Source organism: Mytilus californianus, unplaced genomic scaffold (assembly GCF_021869535.1).
Source record: "Mytilus californianus isolate M0D057914Y unplaced genomic scaffold, xbMytCali1.0.p SCAF_13, whole genome shotgun sequence".
Taxonomy (NCBI): domain Eukaryota; kingdom Metazoa; phylum Mollusca; class Bivalvia; order Mytilida; family Mytilidae; genus Mytilus; species Mytilus californianus.
This window is the reverse complement of record NW_026262615.1, coordinates 5,727,767-5,737,896: the sequence shown is the minus strand read 5'-3', so window position 1 is coordinate 5,737,896 and position 10,130 is coordinate 5,727,767. Positions and strand designations below refer to the sequence as shown.

General features: G+C 33.1%; 1 long non-coding RNA gene across 1 annotated transcript; it reads right to left on the bottom strand.

The window, feature by feature from the left end:
• Positions 1-1,070: 1,070 nt before the first annotated feature.
• On the bottom strand, positions 1,071-4,855 carry LOC127723078 (uncharacterized). Its single transcript, XR_007991846.1, has 2 exons — positions 4,658-4,855; positions 1,071-1,342 (listed from the first exon to the last, which is right to left on the bottom strand). It is a non-coding gene; the product is annotated as an uncharacterized LOC127723078 (long non-coding RNA).
• Between the last annotated feature and the right edge of the window lie 5,275 nt (positions 4,856-10,130).

The window sequence follows — 10,130 nt, the reverse complement described above, 5'->3', positions numbered from 1 at the left end:
TTCAAACGCGCGATTTCACGCCAGTACTTAAAACCTTCCATCCTTTATGGATTGATTTTACATAGATAAATAAAATCGTATAATTTAAGCAAAATGAGGATTTTAAATTTGATGTATGCCTTTTTGTGCTTCTTCGTTACATTTGTTTGTTTTTATAGTGATTAAGATGATAACACAATGTTGACTGCTGTACCCCTATTTTTGACATTTTTACCTATTGTGTCTGTTTGTTTTCTTCACGCATCGTTGTCAATATAATGGAATTTGTTGCGACTGTCATACAAGTGAGAAGTTAAGCTAGCTATAAAACCAGGTTCAATCCACCATTTTCTACATAAGAAAATGCCTGTACCAAGTCAAGAATATGACAGTTGTTATCCATTCGTTTCATGTGTTTGAGCTTTTGATTTTGCCATTTGATTATGACTTATATCTAGAAATTGACTATGAGGGTCGGATGAAAACAAAACTATACGACAAAAGAGATGATTTCAGCTTCCCAATTGTGAATTTTCATTTTAAAACCAAGAGTTCCAAATGGTGAAGTTGAAATCATCACTTTGCAAATTTTGCGGACGCCATCACGAGTTGGTTGACCGTTATGGAATATCCATTTCAAAGATGATATCGGATGTGTTTCTTATGTCGTAACTACAAGACCGTTCCCTTTTCACGAGTGTGACCTGCCGAATTAGACTATTTACCCCTATTTGTGACATTTTTACCTTTTGTTTTTATTTGTTTTGTTCACACATCGTTGTCAATATAATGGCATTTGATGCGACTGTCATAGAAGTGAGAGGTTTAGCTAGCTATAAAACCAGGTTCAATCCATCATTTTCTACATAAGAAAATGCCTTTACCAAGTCAGGAATATGACAGTTGTTATCCATTCGTTTGATGTGTTTGTTTTTTTTTGATTGAGGACTTTCCTTTTTGAATTTTCCTCGGAGTTCTGTATTTTTTGTGATTTTTCTTTTTTCTATTCCAATGGGCGCTATGATGTCACATCTCAATTTTGCTAAAGAAATCCTGTATTTTCAATGTATATTTAAAAAGTAAAAAAAAAGTTTGTTTTAATTTCCAAATAACAAATTTATATTTATCGAATCATCGGAATTTTGAAAGGTAAATATACATCAGGTCATTGTTTACGAAGACTTCCAGATCTTTTCTGTCATAATTAGTTTACTTAAATGGTCGACAGTACAACATCTATTCCAAAAACCATTCAGTTCATCACAAAATCAGACAATCTCATCAGGTGCCTAGTATCTAATGTGGAGCTTTTCGGAATATGAGTTATAACTCCTTTCGACCACATTGCCGGAACTTTTACAATCTAAAAAAGCATTAATATTTCAGTTAGAGCATTTACAATAATTTATTTTGTTTCCAATTCAGCTTTAATTTCGTAATATCCGGATGATAAACAGTCTTGTTTAACATTTAAGAATATTAAGCATTATTTTCCAGATAAATTATCATGATTTCGATTAATCATATTTACTTCCATGGGAATACAACTTAGGCGAATATCGCCTTAACCAAATGTTCCATTTCCCCCCAAGAGCAGTTGTGAATTTTTACAGGAACTGTTCAATTCCTCTTGTGCTGCATACCAATATTGGCGTTTTTTTTCCTTTTTGAACCGCTTTACTAACAAAATTCCGTTGATGTATTATTACTTGACGAAAGATATTTTCTGCTTTCGAATTATACATTTAATCCATATTTTGTCATACTTAAAAACCTCGTTCAACAATTCAACTAGCTCCGCATTGCGCTAAGGCTTTATACATCTCCTCCTTTTATAATTTACATCTTGGGATAATACAATCACTTAAGATGATAATCTTGAAGACATTTTTTTTCTAATCGCACTTTCAAAAACTAATCGCACAATTGGTGCCATATCATTTTATTTCCAATTTTCTTTCATTGTGAACGTGAGGTCAAAAGGAAGAGTAACCTTATCTAACAAGCAAAATTGCGTACATATCAGACATATTTTGTTAAAACAGGATGCACGAAAGAGTATATATTTTGCCAAAAATGCATTAATCGCGACAGATCCTCCAAATTCAATTTCCGATAAATATATCAAATTTCTATTCATGGCTGTTAACATACCATCTTGATCAGCCGAGTTTATAAACATCTGGTGATGTGATATTCTACATACAGAATATTCTTTTAATTTGAATAGCGTTTTAATAGCACAAGGGAAATTTCTAAACAAAGGGGTATATTAAAAAATGCTCATGTTTGTTTTTTATAACTATGTGTTGTGTTCAATTTAACATGATATATATGACTGCATATACATTTTATGGGAACGTAACAATAATTCATAGAAATGTTACAGCAGATTCCATTGAGTGTGTAGCAAAAGGTAATATCTTTGGTTAGCTTGCTTGTTAGCTGAACCGTGAAGTCATTGTTAGGTTAGGCAAACTACCCTACTTTAAGAATAGACTAGTCCGACAGAAAACCAATCGATCTGTCTGTTGGGCTATGCTACTTTGAAAGGAGGGTAGTATACCTGACCCAATAATGACTTCACGGTTCAGCTAACAAGCAAGCTACCCAAAGATATTACCTTTGGCTACACACTCAATGGAATCTGCTGTAAAGGTAAAACAAAATAACTAATGGGTTGGTTTCCCCGATTTAAGCGTTAAACCACAGGTGCAATATATGATTTTTAAATATATGTATACTTCTAGTATTCAATTTGAATGTTTTAAAATGTTATAGGGATATAAAAGCGGAGATATTGCTAACATTTAAGTATTAACGCCTTGCTTCCCATAAAAAAATCCAAATAAACGCATCAAATTGTCAAATATTCCTAACAACACAATTTTGTTTCAGGAGTTTTATGAAGGAAGGGGACTTAACAATAAAATATGACGAACGTTCTACATTTTTTTTACAAAGTGGTTAATTTGTCGCTTCTAAAAATGTCTATGGTAACGCATCATATGAATCTTCTCTTAATATTGTCATATTCCTGACCACTACAAATACTACTGGATAGATACGAATTTTAAATGCATGGATGATGACAATCCATGACATATCGACTTAACTAATATCTGAAGGTTATGTCTATTATTTACTTATTTCAAATAACGCTTTTAGAGGCCTTTAATCGTCAAAACTACATTAACTTTTGTGCTGTTTGCCCATTAACGGAAACAAAAGAGATACTTTGTACACATTTTTATTTGTAAAAACGACCAAAAGGTTTTGATAACGGATAAAAGAAGATATATTTATATAACAGTTCAATTCTGGAATAATTTAAAAATAATATCCTCCTTGTACCTTTTGATAGAGTCAGGTAAATATCACTCCATCCTGTTATTGACTTTTTAAAACAAAACTATATCGGTGTAATACCACCAAATCGTAGTACGTCACATCCGGTTGCATACGAAAAAGGGTCCGAAAAAAATATTCCCTTGAATTTGACAGTTGTGGGGATTTTATCTTACATTTTATTGCAGTAAAAAAAAATCTGTGTCATTGATATGTATCTTCGACGTTTCAAAGCACCATTATTTTTTTATTTGGTGTTTCTATAGAATATTTTTGAAACTTGAGGTTACATGGTTACTAAAGCTTATACACAGGAAGAAAAAGGGTGAAAATTGGATTGGTTAACTTCCATTGATGGTTATTTTCTTATATGCAATGAAACATTATGTGAAATTTTTCTATAGTACTGGACAGGATTAAACTTTACTCATGTCAAGTATTTCTTTATTTGAAACAAAGATAAATTCTGCACAATATTTTGAAAAGTGCAAATTTAACAATGACTAATCGGGGAAAATCAATGGTGATATTACACTTATATAAACTTCTTGTGTAGAAAAGCCATGACCTTCATTAGTACCGGATGAATCAAACTAAATATTATAACCTGGTATTTACTTATTTACTCTTACGTATGAATAATTCAGACAAAGGTTGTTCATCCCTTAGTCAGTGTGATGAGTATTGGACGATGGCATGTCCACATCTTTGTCTATATTCTCCATCTTAATTAGTGGACATGCCTTTTTATTGTTTTATCACATAAACTACTTGAAAACATCATTGACATGTCACACAAAACTGAATAATCAGACAAAATTGGTGACATAAATGACTAAGGTTTAACTTGTAGTAACTGGCAAAACATATGACAGTTAGAGACAGAAGAAAGCACTGGCAAAAACAGTTAACCAGTACGGTATTCGTGTATTTTAGGGGACACTGTCCATGTGGGGTTATACGAAACTAGCCCTTACTGTATCCTAAATCCTAACCCTACCTCATCCTTACCATTAAGCTTAAATTACATGGTCCCCCTCAAGTAAACGAAGACAACCAGTACTAGTATATGCCTCTCCTTTGGAACAGAGTATAATCATTGTGATGGGATATATCAAACAGTAGATAATATCTCCTTTTTGTAAATTGCTTTACTGTTTTTTTTTTGCCTTTATATCATGAACTGGTACCTTGAGGGGTTGGAACTTCTAATTAACAATATCAGGAAAAGGCACATTTGTATCCTATAAGGACTAAACCAACTATAGCACAGGAGTTACCCAGAAAAATAATCAATTAATTTTCTTATCATCTATCATATTGATAATACCTTAACAAACAAGTGATCTCTCCCAAGTTATCATGGATACTCGTGTTCCCATTCTTTCAATTCCATTTTTGTCAACGCACCAACATTCTCTAACATGACATTGAATCTCTTCGTATTCCCCGTCAAATGTACAACGTGCTTGACGTGCTCCTAATAAACCACCGCTGGTCTGTAATAGTTCAAAAACACAAGGTTTCAAATTTCGTCCTGAAAACAAGACAAAAAATCAAAACATTTGTATTATAAATTTCTTCAGGTCATATAAAACGATTTTTAGTGTTTCATGTTTATAGAATTAGTGAATCAATGCATTCATATATACGTAACTTGGTCCTCTCTGCACATTCCTTATATACATTTATTACGAATCAAAACGATATAATCGACAACAAATACTTCATTCGGTGATTTTTCATACGATCATGACTTTGGTAAATAATCAAACAGAAACTCATGAAGGCTTGTGTTTTAGAATATTATGATAAAGCGATGATCACTTTTTATTTCTTTTTTTGATATTTCCCATACGTTCACATTAGTCAATAACACTTTGCCATAACAATTATTATATGATTGTGCATTCTTATTGGTTTGTTTTTAAATCTTTAGCACTATCTTCCTTCCGCTTTTAAAAATTATATCTTCCATCACAATTGTTTACTTCGCATTTGCCAAATTCTAACGAAGATTTGTCATGTTACGGGATGGTATACAAAATTACGGCGAATTAGAGTATGGGAGGAAAATAATTGAAAAACAGCGTTTCCTTGATTTGAATGAAACAAAGGAGTTTCTCTTGAAGAAATTATATGTACAAGTGTTTTATAATATAAACAAGCCATTCAGTTATAAAAACATATTCATCTTTCTGGTTAAATTTTATGGATCATATATAGATATAAGAAGATGTGGCATGAGTGCCAATGAGACAACACTCCATCCAAGTCAAATTTTATAAAAGTAAACTATTATAGGTCAAAGTACGATCTTCAACACGGAGCCTTGGCTCACACCGAACAGCAAGCTATAAAGGGCCCCAAAAATTACTAGTGTAAAACCATTCAAACGGGAAAACCAACGGTCTAATCTTATAAAAACGAGAAACGAGAAACACTTATGAACCACATCAACAAACGACAACTACTAGACATCAGATTCCCGACTTAGGACAAGTGCAAACATTTTCAGCGGGTTTAAACGTTTTAATGGTACCAAACATTCACCCTTATCTGAAATAATAGTGTAACATCACAACATAGAAAGACATACTATAAAATATCAATTGAAATGGCTTAATTCAATCAAAAGACATATTAACACCAGTGAACATGAACTGAACCAAAAAATTTGATATATGATACAATGTAAATACAAAATAAATAAACTAAGGGAAGAATAATTAAAGTAACATGTTATACCGCTGTGAAATGTTAAACAATTGACTTAACATGATCTTTAAGTTATACGCAAATGCTTGAGATAAAAAAAAACATATTTGGTGCTTTCCTAGACATCAGTTTAGGTGGAAATTTAATTATATAAGGTTACTGGCTTGTCTATTTCTTTCAAATTGACGAACAGAAAGAAGCCCGGTATTTCTTTGTCAATGAGCCGAACAATACATGCATTTGTATTCATTACAATTCTAGAGAGTTTATTTTAAAGCTTTATCTGAAAAACAACTTAAAGTTATTATCTTCCAACCAACCTTTTTTTACCATTTGATAACACCTACCTCCATGACAATCTGGAACCTCAGGTTCCTTCATTCGTGATCCTTGTATTTCTCTTCCATTTGGATCAACACACCAACATGTTTTAGGCCCGACTTTTACTTCACATTGGCGTTTTTCATATTCACCTGTTATTGTACATTCAGGAATGTAGAAATCGGAAGAGAACTCTTTCGTTGAAGATCTTAATTGTTGACAAGAAGTCAACTTTCTTGTTGTTGATGCTTCTGTAGTGGTCAGATCGACTACAATAAAAAAAACACGTTTATTTAATAATAAAGTGATGCAAAACAAATTTATTGGTAGAGGGGTCTAAATACAGCACAAACAACATTTTCCAAAAGACCAAAAAAAAAGTGAAAAAGTATATTTTAACAAAACGCATTTGACTAGCAGGTCGAACAACGGATGTTCTTAAACCCTGCTGACTGTCATTGGCGATTGCTAAATAAACGGATCTTGAATTTTGAAGAGACGAAATCATATAAACCCGAAGGCAAATATGATACAAGCCCAAACGAAAAAATAAAAACAAGTCTAAATTGAAAACTACGTTCAAACGTTCAAACTTTATATATATATATATCAATGAAGTGAATTTGACACAGTGCATACATAGTATACATAAGTTATGAAAGTAGTCTCGGCAAAATGTTGTTTTAAGAGTAAACTAAGGAAAATGTTATAACGGACAAATCCCATTCAAGTATTTGAAGACTAGCACATGATATTATAAACAAAACATAATAACTCGAAAACATAAATAGCTGAACTGTATTCCTAGCTTGTCAACACAGATGTTGTGAGTTTCGGTGCACTCGACAGCAATCTTAATTGACTAGGGTTGTCAGTTTTCCTACCGAAAGTCAATGGATCTCTCTGTGCACTCAGGCTTCCTCCACCAATAAAAACTGACTTCCACAAAATAACACAATATTGTTGAAAGTGACGTTAAACAACAATCAATCAATCAATTAATCTTATCAAATCCTGTACTATATGAAAAGCAGTAAATCTTAGTAATTTTCAACATCGTTTTTATTAATTTTCTCTTGTAAAATCTAAACAGGTTGCAAATGTTTCAGACATAAAATGCAAGGTATTAATTTAAGAAATAATTCATGGAAGCCATAGATTTGTTGGAAATTTACACATGGCCTTGGCCGTGATATTCGAATTCTATCCTGAGCGTTATATAGGGATAAAATTAACGAATAGCACGGCCCAGGCCATGTGTAAATTTACAACAAATCGATGGCTTCCATGAATTATGTCGATTCTAATAGGACAAATACGGTCATTAAAAAATTGAAGCGAGGGTGGGTATGCCGTGTGGCTGTTCTATTTTACCCACTGTTAGATAAATGAAAAAATAATCTAATAAATCTGTAGCTCCCATGAACCATTTCTCAAATAACCGCTAGAAAAAAAATGTGATTGATTTTTTCAATTCTCAAACCCAACATTTTCCATTTTTATTTTGCATTTTTTCTCGTAAGCTACCGTCAAATTCACTGTTGACATTTTGTAACCAAGGAGCCGCCATGTTGACTTGACGAAATCAGTAAATGTGCGAATTATGCAATAGAATAGAAAAAAAGGAACACCTACCTCAAAACTTTATTTTAATGCAATATTATCCGAGTTTAGAAGGTAAACACAATGGAAAAACTTTCAGCTTTGGCGTTTTCATTCGTATGACATCATGTTTTGAATTGACTTTAATGCGCCAAAAACATTAAAGGAATTTCGCGGAATTTTAATTTATTATGATTCTGTACATTTTCCGATCTCTAATGCATTAATTCTTTTTGTTATGACTCAGAATAAGAATAAAGGTTCTGTGGGTTTTTTCAATTGTAATTTTTAACACAGCGAAATCGACATAGCGTTTGCACATAGGTAGCGATACATGTGGATTTACTTTGGAGGTATGTTTTAACAGCCATTATTATGTACATCTCGGAGTCTGCGCTAAGTATAGATATATCGAGAATTTTATCAGGGTGTTGTTTACACAGCGAACGAAGCACGTCATATTAGAATTACATACAACTTTTATGAAAAGCAATAATGAACGTGCTTTGTTTTACTCAACAGGTCATAATTCTAAAGTAGTTTTGTCATAGTTAACATTCATTTTAGGTTGTTTTTCTTTAATTCAGATGATCTTTAAATGTTTTTGAAAAACTTTATCTGCATCCTTCCGTCTGGTTCTCTATTAAATGTCAATGATCTGAACACGTAAAACTGAATCTTATCTAAACACATTTAAAACAACAGGACGCACTTAGTTTCATAGATTTGACATAGATTTGACAAGGAGATGACTGCAAAGGAAACCTCATTTTATCTTCCTGCTTCATTTATGCTTATTTTAGGGCACATCTATTCAACATAAAGACTCTTGATTTTTTCTGCATATCCAATGTGGTAATGCCTTTTTATTTTGTAACATATTATTCCTTTGACTACTACAGAGAACATGAAAATGACAATGAATCAATATGAATATCTCCGAATATAATACTCACAGTAATAAGCGTCCGTTGAACATGTTGAATAAATATGCATAAACCAATAAGGAATAACAGAATAAACATAAAAAAATCAAGTTCATATTTACCTGGTATTGTAGGAAAAATATTTTTTCAAACAATCACTTCATACTCGAGGGCGGACGGCTGGTGTTCGACCACAGGTCGGGTTTAACAAAATACTTACACATTTGGAATTTTCCGCTTCCTCCGAAGCTTACGGCTATAAAGGGTAAAAAAACAAACACAGGTAGGAGAGTCAAAATCATATGTGCGGATTTGGAGACATGTTTTTTCCTGTCGGTTGTTAAAAGTCGAACGTGCACTTCAAAGAGTAGAAGGGTACAATACAAAGAAAGCGAGTCATTATGGATATATCTAGTAAAAGAGAGGCAAAGGATACAGGACAAACAGACAAACAACAGTAAACAAAACATAGCATAGAAAACCAAAGAATGAGCAACACGAACCCCAACAAAAACTGGGGGTGATCTCAGGTGCTCCAGAAGGATTAGTAGATCCTGCTCCACATGTGGCACCCCTCGTGATGCTCATGTAGGTACAAACTTGGTGATATGTCTAATCCGGTAGGTCATATTCGAGGGAAAGGAGACGATATAGTAGTTTACGACAGTTGATACATATCGGTCGTCATCTGTGAAACAGATATTCCATAACGGTCAACCAGCTCGTGATGGCGTCCGTAAAATTTACGGAGGACTGTTTCAACTTCACCACTTGGAACATGGTTTAATAGCTTCCTTGTAAGCAGCAACCCTCTATTAAGGAAATCATGATAGGAAATACAAGCTCTGGCATATCGTATCAACTTGAAGATATTTACTCCATATGAAGGCGCTGCTGGACTATTGCTACATAGAAATGGAAAGTTTACAATTGGGAAGCTGAAATCATCTCTGTTGTCGTAAAGGTTTGTTTTCAACCGACCCTCATTGTCAATTTCTAGATGTAAGTCAAGATATGAGGCTTTACCACAAATTATTTGGCCTTTTTAACTTTTTTTATTCGAGCGTCACTTATAAGTCTTTTGTAGACGAAACGCGTGTCTGGCGTAGCAAATTTTTAATCCTGGTATCTATGATAAGTCTATTTATGTAGCTTTTTTAAATTTCAAAATTTGTGTGAAACTGATCAGACCACAATTTTTTCTAATGTCAACTCGTTTTACGCAAAACGAAAGGG